The 17,148-nt window shown below is 44.5% G+C and overlaps 1 long non-coding RNA gene across 1 annotated transcript; it reads right to left on the bottom strand.

The window, feature by feature from the left end:
• Positions 1 to 572: 572 nt before the first annotated feature.
• On the bottom strand, positions 573 to 10,163 carry LOC122646526. The gene is made up of 3 exons (XR_006330637.1): positions 9,918 to 10,163; positions 7,745 to 7,746; positions 573 to 810 (listed from the first exon to the last, which is right to left on the bottom strand). It is a non-coding gene; the product is annotated as an uncharacterized LOC122646526 (long non-coding RNA).
• Between the last annotated feature and the right edge of the window lie 6,985 nt (positions 10,164 to 17,148).

Here is a 17,148-nt window from a genome sequence, read left to right as displayed (position 1 = left end):
TGGGTAATCGTTTATCATACCATATCCTAATTGGGTCACGGTAGGGCACCCATGGACGACCATGGGTAACCCTAAAATTTATTTAGGGCACCCATGGACGACCATGGGTAACCCTAAAATTTATTCAGGGCGCCCATGGGAGACCATGGGCAACCCTAAAATTTATGTAGGGTGCCCTAGGGCAACCCAAACTTTCCAATATTTGTGAATCCAGCTTGATACATGAGTACAAAGATCTCAGGGACTGCTATTTGACCAACAACAACCTCATAATTTGAAAGTATCCCTGAAAATAAAACCTTCAAAATCCATCAATTTATGTGATTGAAAGAAAAGAAGAACAAAAAAGAATAATAAAGAGATGGAATCAAATACAAAAGAAGTGGAGAAAGAATATTAGTAGAAAAGAAAAGTTAATCCAGAAAAAAAAAAAAAAAGGGAAAAAGAAGAACTTCATCAGCACTCAGACTAGGAGAGGTGGGTTGTTCTTCATTTTTCTTTGCTCAAAAGAGGCCAACATATGAATCGATAACCACATTTACCGTCAAAAGGCAGATCATCTCCATTCCAAGTTTCAGAGAGAAAAGCTTTTGCTAATTCAAAATACACATTTTACATTATCAAAAAGGGTAGGTATAAACAAGGGGGAAGGGGAGAAAATAAATAAGAGGAAATATAAAGAAGAAAAGAGCAGAGTTAAGTTTTAGGAGCAGAGAAGAGCTATTTTTTCTATATCTAATCCTTTCTTTTTTTCTATGGACTCCAAACGCCACAAATCCTCTCCCCAATAAAATTCACGAGCCGTCTCACCTATCCTTTGTTGAACAGTGATGGCCACTGAGAGGGGGGTTGAATCAGTGGCCTATAAAAACCTTTCCCTCCAATAGGTTCACTTCCAGTTCACCTGTTGAGATCTTTAACACTCACCACAACTATCCACACAATCTTCTAAAAAGGTACACAGACACACAATCACACTCTAATAGCAATCCTGACTCAGTCTCATACAACCACAGTCACTGATACTGCTGCCAAGAGCAGCTAAACCAAGTACAGCTAAGAGCTGATGCTATCACACAATATGACACTCAACCACATACACTCCTGGCACATAATCACATACACACCCCAGCCTCACTGTCCAAGGCTCTACCAGGTGTGTACATCCATCCTGCAGACAAGCACTTCAAAATTCCAAGCATGCATCCACAACAAAAATTACGTGCCTCGACAGTTTGCCTACGTGCACAGAGTAATGGTCACTCGGACCTCAGCATCTACTCATCACTTATTTTTCTAGCATAAAATTGAGAGGCCGCACCCACGATAGATGATGTTTTAGTCACACCTATGACTCAGGAAATTTGACCTGCTTCTATCCCTAAGTATAGAGACAAGGGTGTTATCCCTAGTGGTTTCCCAGCACCCATTAGTAACCAACATTGTGTCTAGATGCAACTGGACAACTCAATGAAAATGCTTGGGTTTATATACAATGTCAAGCACATCTAGCATAGGTCTCAACATGCATCCCTACTGCTGGCATATACAATGAATACCGAAATACAAAAATTACAAAGTAAAGAGATAGAAATTCTTACAACCATGCAGTATCTCTGATTCCTGGTGTCCGTAGATCGAGTCTGGCAACTCTGGTGGCTTAATGGAATCTTCAACTTCTCCCAATTTGATGGAGAACCTGAATCTTCAAGTGTGCTTAATCACTAATGCTCTAGAGTGGTTCCTGGCAAGGGGGTAGCCACTTTCTTCTTCCCTTCTCATTTATTTTCTTTTCTTTTCCTTTCTTTTCCTTTCTTTTCCTTTCCTTTCCCCTTTCCTTTCTTCTTTCTTTCCTCCACCGAATCTGAGATGAGCCCTTTTTTCTTTTTCTCCTTCCTTTTGCCCTTCTTTTTCTTTTCTCCTTCCCCTTTCCTTCTTCCTCTTTTCCCCTTCTTCTTTCTTCTTCCTTCTCTCTTTTCCCGTTTCTTTCTTGGCTGCAACCACGAAGAGAGGTGCTGGTTCTATGATTTCAAACCATCAATGGCCTCTAGGAAAGCTAGACACATGAGATGGAGAAGGTGACTCAAGCTATGAATGCACACATCACCTATTTAGGGCTGCAACCCATATTCGGAAGACCTCTGCTACTCTTCTCGCTTCTCTAAGTACACCAATGGACACCTCTCAAAAAATCACCCAAAATCATAAAAAAGATCACCTCATTTCGATACCGGATGAGTGAGATATCGCGTTTTGAAGTTGGACCATTGATAGGGCTTGAAATGGAATCTAGAGGGCTGTGTATAAGTGCGCGTGCAAGCATCATATCGGCACTTAATTCTATGCTACGCCAGTGCACCAGTACACTTAACAAGGTCTGTCAGATCTTGTTGTTGAAATCCACATGATTTTCGTACGTCAGATTGCTCAAGATTTCGTCCGTCAGATAAGCATCACATGATAGAGTCAATTCAAAGGCTGACAGTGGCAAGTTGACGTATCGCGCTCCTATTGGCTGTCTTGTACGAAGGCTGTGAGCAGTCAGATTTGTCGGTGAAGGTGGGAACGATATTAGACCGTTGGATCGTCATCAAATATATCTTGAACTGGCAAGGCTCATGAGATCCTCCCAAAGATAATCGTTTCTAGGCGCTTCTCTACATAGGCGCTGCACGTGATCAGGGATCACAAGGGTCTATAGATCTGGATGATATCTGACCGTATATTCAAATTTCAAAAACTTGGAACGATGTAGATTGCATGATCAGAATCTTTTATCTTCTCCACCAACCAGAACACCAAAAATCGAATCTAGGCCATAACATTTTCGTTTTAGCTCCGATTTGAGCGTCGTTTGAGGCCACGTGTCCGTGACGATGAGCACTACCAATCAAAATTGACCACATCAGAAACATCCTTACTGATTTTCTCAAGGAACTCTTAAACAATTTGGATTGACTAAAATGCCCTTCATTTTAGTTAACCAAACGGGAATCGCTATAACTTCACCGTCTGAACTAGGAATTGCGCGATTCTAGTTGCGTTTCAAAGAAGACTCGACGAGCTACAATATTCATGTTGATTGCTCCACCCAGTTCCGCCATTATACGCTCCAAAAATGCTAACAAACACGCTTCCAGTGTGTGATCCTATCAAATCACAATTTCCAAGGCATACAATATTCACCCAAGGCTGTCGAACACTGCAATGAAAAATCTCATGCTGCCACATAATCCTGGATGCTCCAACATCACTACCAACATGCCACAGTACTGTCAAATGACCAAAATGCCCCTGTGAGCTGTGTCAACACTCCATAGACCTCTGTGACTGACAAAATCACCAACATACTACTGGATGCTCTCTGTCACCTGTCTAGGCCATTTGTACTCTATAAATTTACATAAATGCCCTTGAATGTTGTCCATGCCTAAAAATGATAGACATGCCCCTGGATGACTCCCAAACACTATGGGACCTCTGTACTGATGTCACTGCCACTGTGAACACTTTAAGAACTACTGGGGATGCTAGGCTCTATCCAGTCACTGCGTGCACTGCCATAAGCATGTCTACTCAACCAGAATGCTGCTTAAACTAGCCTGAGCACTGTAACTGCACCAAGATTCATTGTGTTGACAACAATAACACACATGCACTGTGTTGACAACAATGACAACCAACACACAGTAACTGCCATCTGCACTGTGTATTTAACAATCTTCCCCTTTGGAATTGTTGTCAACACATGATGAGCAAAATATCATCAAAAGTCATCCATGCTCATGAGTCTCTCTCTCTCCCCCTTGACAATAATTGTAAAAGGCTGAAGTGGGCTGCCTTCGACCTTCAGTAGAGACTCTCTCCACCTTGAACTCCCCCTTAGTCCAATCTCTGCTCTATGCTACTGAGCACAACTGCCTGAGAATACTCCCCCTGCCTGGGATATCTCTGTGCCCAACTGGTGTCTCTATCTCCTATATATCTGAGAACACCATCTTTGGCATCAGTACCAAAGAATTTCATTTGACTCTACATGAGTCCAAACTAAAAGTAGTAACAACAAAGATAATCCATATATCCATCTGCTGCCTCTCACAATCACCTCACTTGAGCAATCTCTCCTAGTGTGGGATACAAGCACCTATAGGAGTGCCCACCGCATCTTCCTATCCTACAGGTGTGAATTCTCAAACTATATGAGTGCCCATACGCATCTTCCTTATCCTCTGAGTTGAAAATTCAATTGCTCATCTCTACCTGATATCCACTCAATAGAATAAGTCTTGTCATAAGTGGATACATACAACTAAAACCAATTACAGCTCACAACTACAACACCATCACTAGCTGTCTGTCATAAACCTCTGCATCCAGTCAAAACAAAATATCACTCCCCTTGTCATGAGTGCTAAAATATCAAACTCTGCCCAAGTCAGACAATCATCATGCTCACTGAAGAACTGCACTCTGACAATTGTCTCTGAAAGTGATAGCAACTGAAACTCTTAACCATATTGATGCATATAAAACTAACTGCTGGATGCCACACTCATGAACTGCAAACCTCTAACATCACTACTAACATCTCACTAACTGCTCTGTTCTCTGACTATCCTGAAACGTCTCATCTGATGACTGTCATATCCACCAAATTCAACAACACTATGGAGAACTGCACTGTGTGTCAACTAATATCTCCAATCCAAGCACTACTACAGGAACTCTATTGGTATAACTTGAGTCCTGTTGGGGGTACTAATGAACATCTACTGAGCACTCCCTCTCTTGTGCACCTAAGTGCACCTAGTGCTTGGGAGGTGTGCCTACTCACACACCCAAGCTGAGTGGTGTGAGGGTGGTGAGTGTAGCTGCACACACCTCAGTGTGTCTCTCTCTCCAAACTCTCTGACCAACTACCTTGGTCTTCTGTCAGGGCTTCTTCTCAGAAGCTCTCCTGCTCTGCTACCTATCTCTCTGTTTAGTCACTACTCTGTATCTCTGTTTGTGCCTTAGTCTCTGCTCAACCGAACCAACTGACCTCTCTGTTGCCTACCCAACTGATGGTCTACTCTCTCTGAAGCCTGCTTGAACAACTGCTGAACTGACATCTGTCTTCTATCTCCAAACTCTGTCCACAACTATCCTGGCCCTCTGTTCGGTCTGTCTAGTTGATGCCTGTGTCCTCTGTCTGCCTCTGACTCTCCATATACTACACAAGGCCATTTGAGACTGGTCACTAGACTGCGACTGATGTTGTCTCTGCCGCTGCTGTCTACTCATCTGCTGCCTCCTAGAACCTCTTCTAGGTTTCTTGGTTCTGAAGTGTAAATAATCTCTCTGTTGCTGAGCAAGATGAGGGGAGAGAAATGTCCTGCAATGCTTGGCCCAATGTCCAAGCTGGTGACATCGGAGGCAATCCACTGCCTTCCTACCTCGTGGTGCTATGGGAATCCTCCCTCCATAGCTAGTGGAACCTACTCTCTAAGTGCACTCTGCACTCCTATGTCCATACCCACTGCACCTATTACAATACCCATGAAAATGTGACTGTCTCATTGAGGGGTGCTTGTGCAAGCTAGGTTGTACTCTATCCCAACCTGTAGGAACCATCTGCCTCTGATAGGGAAATCTAATGAACCTGCCATGCCCAGCTAATCTCTGATATAACATGCTATATCTCCTTGTGTCACCATGTCTGCCTTGCCTCTGCTGGCCTCTACCTCTGAACTCTGTACCTCTCCTCTGTATATTCTGGGACGTACCTCTGGTATGAGTCCCTCGGGTCTGCCTCTGCTGTGGACTACCTCCACACTGTGCCTGATTTTCTAGAGGTCTCATCTACCTGTGCCTCTGCTCTCTCTATCTCTGTCTCCTTTGAGCTCTATGCTGGGTCCTCCTCTGAGTTGTGCCAGTGCTCAATCTCTATGGTCTGCTCACTCTATCTCTGCAGCTCTCCTAGATGACTCACCCTGCTCTATAATAGAATCAAAACTAATGATGGGTGGTCTTTGACAATCTACGCATCGAATCAAGTCAGTCTATCAATGTCTATAACCACTGGATGTGATGGATGTCCCGACTACTATGAAGCTCCCGCAATCGTGTCTCTGCAATGCCGTGACTTCCGAGTTCGCCTCAAGCCCTCTACATCTCTCCTCAAGTTCGACTATCACACAACTCCTCGCATCGATGTCTCCGCAATGATCTCGGGATCGTGCTGTGACCGACTATTGCCTATAATAGACACATCCGCTACTCTCAAGCTCTGCCAACTATGACCTCAAAGTAGTAGTCTCAATCTCCAGATTGTTGTGTATATCATCCCTCCTGATGACCTGAGCCTCAAGCTCCTCCACTATAACTAAGGACTCTCTCAACTGAGCTCTCAAGGACTGGATGGTCTCTATAGCCTCAGTGAGATCTTTGGAGGTCACATGATGTCTATCCCCCTCTAGTCTTAACTCACTAAGAGCAAATATCAGCTCTCCTCTCGAGTCAATCTCATCATCAGCCTGCTCATATAAACTCTGAATCGCCATGCTCTCTCTCTCATCAGAAATCATACACACTGGCCTATGCACCTCTGTCTCTGAATGAATAGAAGAACACTCTCCTGATAATCTAATAAATGCATTTAAAGGTGACTCATCTCCATATAAACTCTATAATCTCTCCCACATGGCTTTGGCTGACCTGCAAGTTCTAAATCTAGCTCTAATGTTGTCAGTCAATCCATCTAAGATCAATGCTTTAGCCTTGGAGTCAAATTTCATTTGTTTCTTTGTCTTTCCACAGCCCTTCTTGACAACCTGATACACATCATAGCCTCCTACAACTCCAATGTATGAGTCCATCCTGCATCTCCAAAAAACATAATCTACACCATAGGAGATAGGTGCTCCTGAATCAGAAAACCTAGGACGTCCAAGGCTATCAACTGCTACCATCACTACCAAGATCACCCTAAGCTGCTGAAGCTAACTACAGGAACCTTGCTCTGATACCAATTGTTGAACAGTGATGGCCATTAAGAAGGGGGTGAATCAGTGGACTGTAAAAACCTTTCTCTCCAATAAGTTCACTCCCAGTTCAAATGTTGAGATCTTTAACACTCACCACAACTACCCACACAATCTTCTCAAAAGGTACACAGACACACAATCATACTCTAATAGCAATCCTGACTCTGTCTCATACAACCACAGTCACTGATACTGCTACCAAGAGCTGCTAAACCAAGTATTGCCAAGAGTTGATGCTATCACACAATATGACACTCAACCACACACACTACTGGCACATATAATCACATACACACCCCAGCCTCACTGTCAAAGGCTATACCAGGTGTGTACACCCATCCAGCAGATTAAGCACTTCAAAATTCCAAGCATGCATCCATAACACAGAAAATTGCGTGCTTCGGCAGTTTGCCTACGTGCACGGAGTAATGGTCACTCGAACCTCAGCATCCACTCATCACTAATTTTCCCAGTATAAAACTGAGAGGTCGCACCCACGGCAGATGATGTTTTAGTCACACCTATGAGTCAGGACATCTGACCTGCTTCTATCCCTAAGTATAAAGACAAGGATGTTACCCCCAATGGTTTCCTAGCACCCACTGGTAACCAACACTGTGTCAAGATGCAACTGGACAACTCAATAAAAATACTTGGGCTTATATGAATGCCCTACAATGTCAAGCACATCTAGCATAGGTCTCAACACGCATCCCTACTGCTAGCATATACAATGAATACCGAAATACAAAAATTATGAAGTCAAGAGATAGAAATTCTTACAACCATGCAATGTCTCTGATTCCTGGTGTCCGTATATCGAGTCTGGCAACTCTAGTGGCTCACTGGAATCTTCAACTTCTCCCAATTTGACAGAGAACTGGAATCTTCAAGTGCGCTTAATCACTGATGCTCTGGAGTGGTTCCTGGCAGTGGGGAAACCACATTCTTCTTCCCTTCTCATTTCTTTTCTTTTCTTTTCCTTTCTTTCCTTTCTTCTTTCTTTCCTCCATCGAATCTGAGATGAGCCCTTTCCTTCTTTTTCTCCTTCTTTCTTCCCTTCTTTTTCTTTCTCCTTCCCCTTTCCTTCTTCCTCTTTTCTTCTTCTTCTTTCTTCTTCCTTTTCTCTTTTCCCCTTTATTTCTTGGCTACAACCACGAAGAGAGGTTCTGGTTCTATGATTTCAGACCATCAATGGCCTCTAGGAAAGCTAGACACACGAGATGGAGAAGGTGACTCAAGCCATGAATGCCCAGATCACCTATTTAGGGCTGCAACCCATATTCCGGCGAGCTCTGCTACTCTTCTTGCTTCTCTGAGTACACCAATGGATACCTCTCAAAAAATCACCCAAAATAAAAAAAAATATCACCTCATTTCGATACCGGATGAGTGAGATATCGCGTTTGAAGTTGGACCATTGATAGGGCTTGAAATGGAATCTAGAGGGCTGTGTATAGAGTGCGCGCCGCAAGCATCATATCGGCACTTAATTCTATGCTACGCCAGGCACCAAAGACACTTAACAAGGTCTCCAGATCTTGTTGTTGAAATCCACATGATTTTCGTACGTCAGATTGCTCAAGATCTCGTCCGTCAGATAAGCATCACATGATAGAGTCAATTCAAAGGCTGACAGTGGCAAGTTGACGTATCGCGCTCCTATTGGCTGTCTTGTATGGAGGCTGTGAGCAGTCAGATCTGTCGGTGAAGGTGGGAACGATATTAGACCGATGGATCGTCATCAAATATATCTTGAACTGGCAAGGCTCATGAGATCCTCCCAAAGAGAATCGTTTCTAGGCGCTTCTCTACATAGGCGTTGCACGTGATCAGCGATCACAAGGGTCTACAGATCTGGATGATATCTGACTGTATATTCAAATTTCAAAAACTTGGAACGATGTAGATTGCATGATCAGAATCTTTTATCTTCTTCACCAACCAGAACACCAAAAATCGAATCTAGGCCATAACATTTTCGTTTTAGCTCCGATTTGAGCGTCGTTTGCAGCCACGTGTCCGTGACGATGAGCACTACCAATCAAAATTGGCCACATCAGCAACATCCTTACTGATTTTCTCAAGGAACCCTTAAACAATTTGGATTGACTAAAATGCCCTTCATTTTAGGTGACCAAACGGGAATCGCTATAACTTCACTGTCTGAACTCGGAATTGCCCAAATTCAAGTTGTGTTTCGAAGAAAACTCGATGAGCTACAATATTCATGTAGATTGCTTTGCCCAGTTCGGCCATTATATGCTCCGAAAATGCGGACAAACACGCTGCCAGTGCGTGATCCTATCAAATCACAATTTCCAAGGCATACTATATTCACCCAAGGCTGTTGAACACTGCAATGAACAATCTCATGCTACCACATAATCCTGGATGCTCCAACATCACTGCCAACATGCCACAGTACTATCAAATGATCAAAATGCCCCTGTGAGCTGTGTCAACACTCCATAGACCTCTGTGACTAACAAAATCACCAACATACTATTGGATGCTCTCTGTCACCTATCTAGGCCATTTATACTCTGTAAAATTATAAATGCCATTGAATGCTGTCTATGCCTAAAAATGATAGAAATGCCCCTGGATGACTCCCAAACACTATGGGATCTCTGTATACACTGTTAAACCCCTGTAATGATGTCGCTACCACTATGAACACTTTAAGAACTACTAGGAATGTTGGGGCACTGTCTAGTCACTGCCTGCACTACCATAAGCATGTCTACTCAACTAGCACGCTGCTTGAACTGGCCTGAACGCTGTAACTGTGCTAAGATGCGTTGTGTTGACCACAACAACACACATGCACTGTGTTGACAACAATGACAACCAACGCACAGTCATTGCCATCTACACTGTGTGTTCAACATCCTTTCTCCACCTCTTCCTCTGCTCCGCAACCACCACAACCACCGTCAGTCTCACCGTCACTACCATCATCATCACCACCACCACGGTTGCTGACATCCACCGCTTCTAACTCATCCAACTCATGCCAGACCACCAAAACCTCTACAAAAGGCTTCACATCGTGGTTCGACACGTGACCACCTCTCTTCTTTCTCTCTATTCTGTTCTTGTAGTTAACTCTTTGATGTTGCAGTAACCCATCTTTGAAGGGTCGTTGAGGGTTTTACTTCATCTCTCCCTCACATATCATCGATTTTGTTTAATTTTTTCAAGTTTTATCAGTTCATTTGACACTGTCTGTGCTGAATTCTTTGGTATCTCAGTGGGTTCTTTAGTACTGCCTCATCTTCAACCCCATCCCACCCCTTTTTCCTCTTTCTCCAACACCCTCTGCAACTTGCACCCCTCCCCATGGTCAGAAGATAGTGGCGTGGTGGCAGCGGTGACGGTAGAGAGATGAAGAAGACGAGAGGAAGATCTAAGTTATGTTTTGTTTTTGAAACCCAAGTCGACCAATCGGGTTTGGTCTATTGTGGTCGATCAGCTTGGGTTTGCTATAAGCATAAACCGGATCTCATCACTTTTGCTTGCATTTGAACCTTGGACGTTGGATCGGGATAAAGACACATATCAACCTCACGGGTCTGGGTAGGATGATGGCAGGACAATCCTTGGCAGTAGAGGATCTGAATCCCTACTATCATCGAAAAAAGAGCAAAACCAATGACTTGGGAAGACCACCGCTACGAGGAGATCTTTGGGTTAAGTCTCCTAGTTCACACCACCCCTCCCTCGTAGAATAAGATAGAGTAGGATCCATTAAAAATAAAAAAAAACCACTAGAGTCAAATACTCCGAATCCAATAATTTTTTTCCTCTCCTGTCCGCTGCCCGGACAGGACCGTGCTGTCCCCTCACATGGGGACGCGAAATGACGACTTAACCTTACCTGGACAATGTGTTCGGGCAGGGGGTTAGGTCGTCATTTTGCACCCCCATATGAGGGAACATACAACACGGTCCTATCCGGGTAGCGGACAGGAGAGGATAATGATTTCCGAATCCAATTATTGGCAGCCGCTACTTTCATCGAAAAAAGTAAAAAAAAAGAATTTCAAAAGTATTTTATTTTTTATTTTTTATTTTTTGAAAGCAGGTAGGTGACTGCGAAGACTAGTGGTCAAGTCAAGCACTCCCAAAAGAAAAGATTCTTCTCTCTCCTCCTTCATTGAAGGTTTGAACCCAACCAATAAATATCATAGCTGGTTAAGCGAAGGAGCACCCAATGATTAAAGCCATGAGTACTCCTTCTCTCGTGTTGCTTCCGTTCCTCTTCATCGTCCTGTTATGGCCAGCGGTGGTAACATCAACGTTTATAGCTCTGAGAAAGCCCAATTGCCCTTCTAAATGTGGTACTATCCAAGTTCCTTACCCCTTTGGCATCGGTGCTGATGAAGAGTGTTTTTACACACAAGATTTTAAGCTATCCTGCAACAACAGCCACAACCCTCCAAAACTGATCAAGGGGATTAACTTGGAAATTATAAGTATGTCATTTGACGGCCAAATGACTGCACTTACTAAGATAGCTCACGATTGCTACAGCAAGTCAGGTGAAAATACTGATTGGAACTCAATCAATACGGTAACGGACAACCATACCCTATTCACCTTCTCTGAAACAGAGAACAAATTCACGACTCTGGGTTGCGACATCTTCTCAAACGTCACCGGTTATAATGGCCTGGATTTCCAGAGTGGGTGTAGCATGTTTTGCGTCAACAAGTCTAATGTGATCAATGGTTCCTGCACGGGCATAGGCTGTTGCCAGACCTCAATTCCAAAGGGCTTCGGAAGCTTCAACATAACTCTTAACAGCTTTCAGAATCACACGAAGGTCTTTGATTTCAATCCCTGCGGCTACGCTTTCCTCGTTCAAACTAACTGGTTCAACTTCTCAACCGCAGATCTCTCCAACTTCACCAGTAAATATATAGTAAACGGTGTGCAATCTGTCCCTGTTGTGTTTGACTGGGCAATAGAACGAAAGTCATGTGAAGAAGCTGTGAAAAACCAGACTAGTTACGCATGCGTCGGCAACAAAAACAAAAGCGAATGTGTCGCCTCCAAGAACAGTATTGGCTACAGCTGCATTTGTTCCAAAGGCTATCAAGGGAACCCTTACCTTGAACACGGATGCCAAGGTAACCAACTATATACACCAACTCTGTCTATCTACTCTGCTCTATTCTACTCTACTGTGTTTGGTAAATCGATTGGAATTATCAATTATTAATTTTGTCATGATAAGTAGCTGACAGACAATCATGTTTGTTGTTTTTGTTGGTGCTGGATCGGATTTTATGATGATGCTGATGATGATGAAGACGTGGATGAATGTAAACTCGCAACTCATAACTGCAGTGAGAATGCTAAATGCAAGAATAGAGTTGGGGGTTACAGCTGCCATTGTTCACTGGGCTATCGCGGCGATGGTTGGAAAAGTGGAACTTCTTTGTACGGTGCACCTAAAACAGGAAGTGGGTGTAAGGACTCCAATGTCATACCCATGATTGCAGGTATCTATCTCTATCCCAAATGTCCTCCAAACATACTTCCTGATGTCAAATTATATTAATTTTCTGTCCAAATCTTTAGATCTTACAAGTTTTTTTTAATTTGGCATCCTGGAAGGATCATGGTTTTAAAAATCAGAATTGGATCGGTCCAATCAGAATCGCCTGGGACCGATCCACGATTCCTGTACAATTCTGACTTCGTATTCGGCATCTTCTACTTGGGAATAGTGATTCCGATTTTTAAAACCATGGGAAGGATCCTTTCTAGTGAGCATTGACTGGAGAGGTCCAATGAATTGGAATCTCCCAATCAGTTAGTGCCCCAGCTGGCCCACACCTCTCTCTCTCGTTTGGAGATCAGGTGGTGCCTGTGTAGTAGTTTAGGTGAAGTTAATTAGTAAAAGTTTTATCTGCCACCATAGGTGGATCTTGATTCTAATTATATTTAATTCTGAAATCCTTATTTTGGATGGTCTTCAATGCATAAAGATTTTTCTTTTTGGCCATTTTTTCCATCTCTTAGCCACTAAAAGTGTTATAGATCAATGAAACTTATTTCTTGTCGCTAGATCTACAAACAGTGTTGAATAAAAACATCTCTAAAAAAACTGAAGATATGTGGAAATCTATGTTTTTCTTCTCGATTTTTTTTTCTACAGTTTCAGCCGGTTCTATCATATTTTTCATTGATTCCGATTTCGATCTGAATCAAAATTGATGGAGGGCGATCCCATGTCCGATTATGTGTTTTTCAAAACTTAGTCAGTTGTGGTAGTGTCGAATTACACTTGATGGCACAACATTAATAAAGTCTCAGGTCGTTGGCTCCGATTAAGTGTCGAGTTACACCTGATGACACGACATCAACAAAGTCTTAGGTCGTTGGCTCCGGCTAAGTGTCAAGTTACACCTTTATAGGTCTTTAGCTCCAGCTAAGTGTCGAGTCACATGTGACGGCACGACATCAACAAATCTAAGGCCATTGGCTCTAGGTAAGTGTTGAGTTACACTTGACGGCAGTGACATCAATAAAGTCTCAGGTCATTGGCTCTGACTAAGTGTTGAGTTACACCTGACGGCTCGGCATCGGCAAAGCTCAAACCTTTAAGCCACCCGAGATAAGATCTCCGAGTTTACGAAGATGAGGTAATGCCTCGGCATCATCAACAAAAATCTCAAATCGTTGGCTCTAGCTATGACCGAGCTACATCTAATGACATGGTTTCATAACAAAAGTTTCAGATTGTTAGTTCCAGATGCGGCCAAGCTACATCTGACGACGTAAAATTCATAAAAAGACCTCGAATAGTGGACTCCGGCTAAATGCCGAGCCAACAAAACATCTCAGGGCATATAAGACCTTAAGTCGTAGACTTCGGCTAAGTGCCAAGCTACAAAGACTAAGGAAAATTTTCAAAAAGGACCTCGGATAGTAATCTCTGACTATAGTGATGAGAAACCCAATGTGTAACGTCACAGTCCTAGGATAAGGGAAAGTGCAGCCCTCACGGGCGGTGACCGTAAGGCCAATTAAAAAGTCGAACATTATGATCATATAATCCTAATAACATCATTAATCAGAAGAAAATCAGTAGAGATAAATCTTATTCCATTCATCAAGAAACCTTTATGAGTATACATACAAAAATCATGATTACAATACACTCAATTCAAAATCCCTTACAATCTTTCACAATCCATAAATGAAAACACAGAGTCTCGTGATGTGGTGTCAAGGCCCCAACCTGTCGCTCTTGGCCATTGAATCTTACTCTTCCCATTCTGAAAAGAACTTAAAAATGTGTCCCCAAAGGGATAAGCTACCACAGCCTAGTGAGCAAAATTTACTCTTGTAAATCTAACCATAAAAGATCCATAAATGTATAATTAGATCTGATGGGTCAAAGGACCTAGCATAACGAGAACAAGCCAGTGAGGTCGCAAGCTTAGGGCAATGTCGCACAGCCTAACAAATGCAAACTGGGATGCTCTCCAAGCTCGTAGAAAGGACCAAGTCATGAACAACGTACTGGGCTAGGCGACAGGTCGCACCCCAGCCCGGACCGCTAGGGCGTAATGCACGCGCCTATAAAGGGCAACAACCTGGCCACAGTCGGGCATGTGAGGAACGACCTCCATAACTTGCATCAATAAAGCCAAGCTTGGCACAAACCAACGTGGTCCGAAATTCTCGCCCACTTCATGCCTGATCCGGTGTGTGGGGAGTAACGAATAAACACTATCCCCACACTTCACTCCACAACGGTCTCACTCCACTCCGAGATTCCAGCTTACCTATTCAGGCACGGTTCTACCTCTCAACTGCCTTAAGTAAGGGAGGTAACACACATCCAAACTATCTGAATTCTCATTGGATTGACTGCTGCTCAGAGATCTGTTTATTGTCCTGGGACATAGATATGCTAGATACCCCATTATGAATCGCCAAAGTCTTCCTACTTCTTCATTGTTCCAATCAGATCCGAAAAATGATAAATCAATCAAAAGTCAGTGGACCTGAATTGAATCATGACTATATAAGCTATTCTGATATGTTGATTCGATATAGATGAAATCGTGTGAGAAAGCTCTGCTTTAAGCCTTTCTTCAGAGTTCTAGCAAGCTCTTCTCTATGACCAGGCATTTCTACGAGTTGATTCTACACCCATTTCTGGGTCTTAAGCATTGGAGTGAGATCACCGGCAACGCCCGGTCCTCTCTGCTAATTCTTGTCTTGCAGGCAGAGCTTGCTCCAACAGGATTTCTGAAGCAACAGTTTGGCGCCGCTGTGGGAACGACATTCTCAAAGCCACAAAACCTCTACCAGACAATCAATCCGAGATTATGGCCGGAGAACAAAACGTCGTTCCACCCAACACTCAAGTTCCACCATTCGTGGAGAATCCGGTTACACGTCGGGTGATGAAGAATGCTTGCAGCGGGGGAGAGACTGGAAGGCAAACCCTGCGGCGAGGGAATACGGGACCCTCTGGGACCCAGCTCTAGGCGGCAAGCAAAACCACGGGGACCCAACCTTCAGCGCCGTTGCCTCAGGGGTTCACCCCTACGGTGGTAGATCCTAACGCGCCTGCGAATGTGGGCCAGATCCAAGACCTGCAACAGCAAGTACTCCACTAGAACGAGTTCCTGAGGGACGTGGTCAGAGAAATTCAAGCGTTGAGAGAGGCCAATCTGGCACCCGTCACAGCCGCTGGCCTGCCTCCAGCGCCAGCCTTGCCCCCAGCACCTGCGATGGTGCTCCCAAGGAACACTCAGGAGAAACCGAGACCCGCGAGAGATGGCGCATGAGCAACGGGGAGCAGGGTTGGGTGCTCACACCTATCCAGGAGAGAACTGCCCCCCGGAGATAGTTCGCATCGGGAACTTGCCTACTAGGAGCAGGCCCTCGCGAGGGGGGGGGGGAGCAATCGGTGTCCACCGGCCGGAGGACTCATAGCAGGACCTAGAGAAGTCGCACTAAAGCCTCTGACGCATGCACTGAGCAGGTTGACCAGCAGAGGTCACCCAGGCGCAATCTCCAAGATGAGTTAAACACGCATCGCGCCAGAGCTGACGCCGTCCCTAGCCAGATCACGGAAAGTGAGCTTGACCGTAAGCTCCGCGAGATAAATACTAAGATTGCGGCCCTGGAAAAGGGAAGTGTCCCAGAGGAGAGCTTCAGACCTGGCCAACATCCCTTCACGGCCGAGATCATGAGAGCTGAACTCCCCAGGGGCTTCAAACCCCCTACCTTTGAGGCATATGATGGCAAGGGTGACCCCAATGACCATATCAGTTACTTCTATGCCATGATGACGGTCTATGGCGGGCCTGATGTGGTGTCGTACCGCTCGTTCCCCACCTCTCTTAAGGGGCCCGCAGCGCTGTGGTTCGCAAAGCTGAAGCCCAACTCGATCAGAAGCTTCATAGAGCAGCGTGAAGCAAAAGAAAACCGCTGCCAATTTGTTGGCTGTCAAGCAACGACCTGATGAGTCCATCAGGAACTACATCACCCGTTTCAACGCGAAGAGCTAGGAGATCAAGGACCTGGACGATGCAATGGCCTTCAACGCCTTGTATAATGGGGTCACCAATCACGACCTGGTGAAGTCGCTCGCCCTGGACCCGGTGACCACCATGCCAAAGCTACTGGACCGCTGCTACCAGTACGCAAACATGTTCGATATCATGAAGGCGAGGAAGGCGGTGGATGGCAATGCTCCAGAGAAAAAGAGAGCGAGCGAGAAGGATGAGAAGAAGAAAGACACCAAGAAGGCTAGGTCAGACCGAGACCAAAGCCCAGATTACACCCCGCTCAACACCACCAGGACCAAGATCCTGATGGAGGTCTATGATCGGGGCCTGTTGCAATGGCCCAGGCCGATGTTCTCTAGGCCTGAGGACAGGAACAAGAATAAGTTCTGCAAGTTCCACAAGGATGTCGGTCATGACACCGAGGAATACAGACAATTGAAGAGAGAAATAGAGGACGTGATCCAGAAGGGCCATCTAAGGCGATATGTCAAGGAGGATGGAAAAGATAATTCCAGAGGTCGTGAAGCCGGAAGGAATGACCACAAGGGTGAGGATAGAGACAGAAGAGGAGGTGA

This window comes from Telopea speciosissima, chromosome 11 (genome assembly GCF_018873765.1).
Source record: "Telopea speciosissima isolate NSW1024214 ecotype Mountain lineage chromosome 11, Tspe_v1, whole genome shotgun sequence".
NCBI lineage: Eukaryota > Viridiplantae > Streptophyta > Magnoliopsida > Proteales > Proteaceae > Telopea > Telopea speciosissima.
This window is presented reverse-complemented; position numbering and strand designations above follow the sequence as displayed.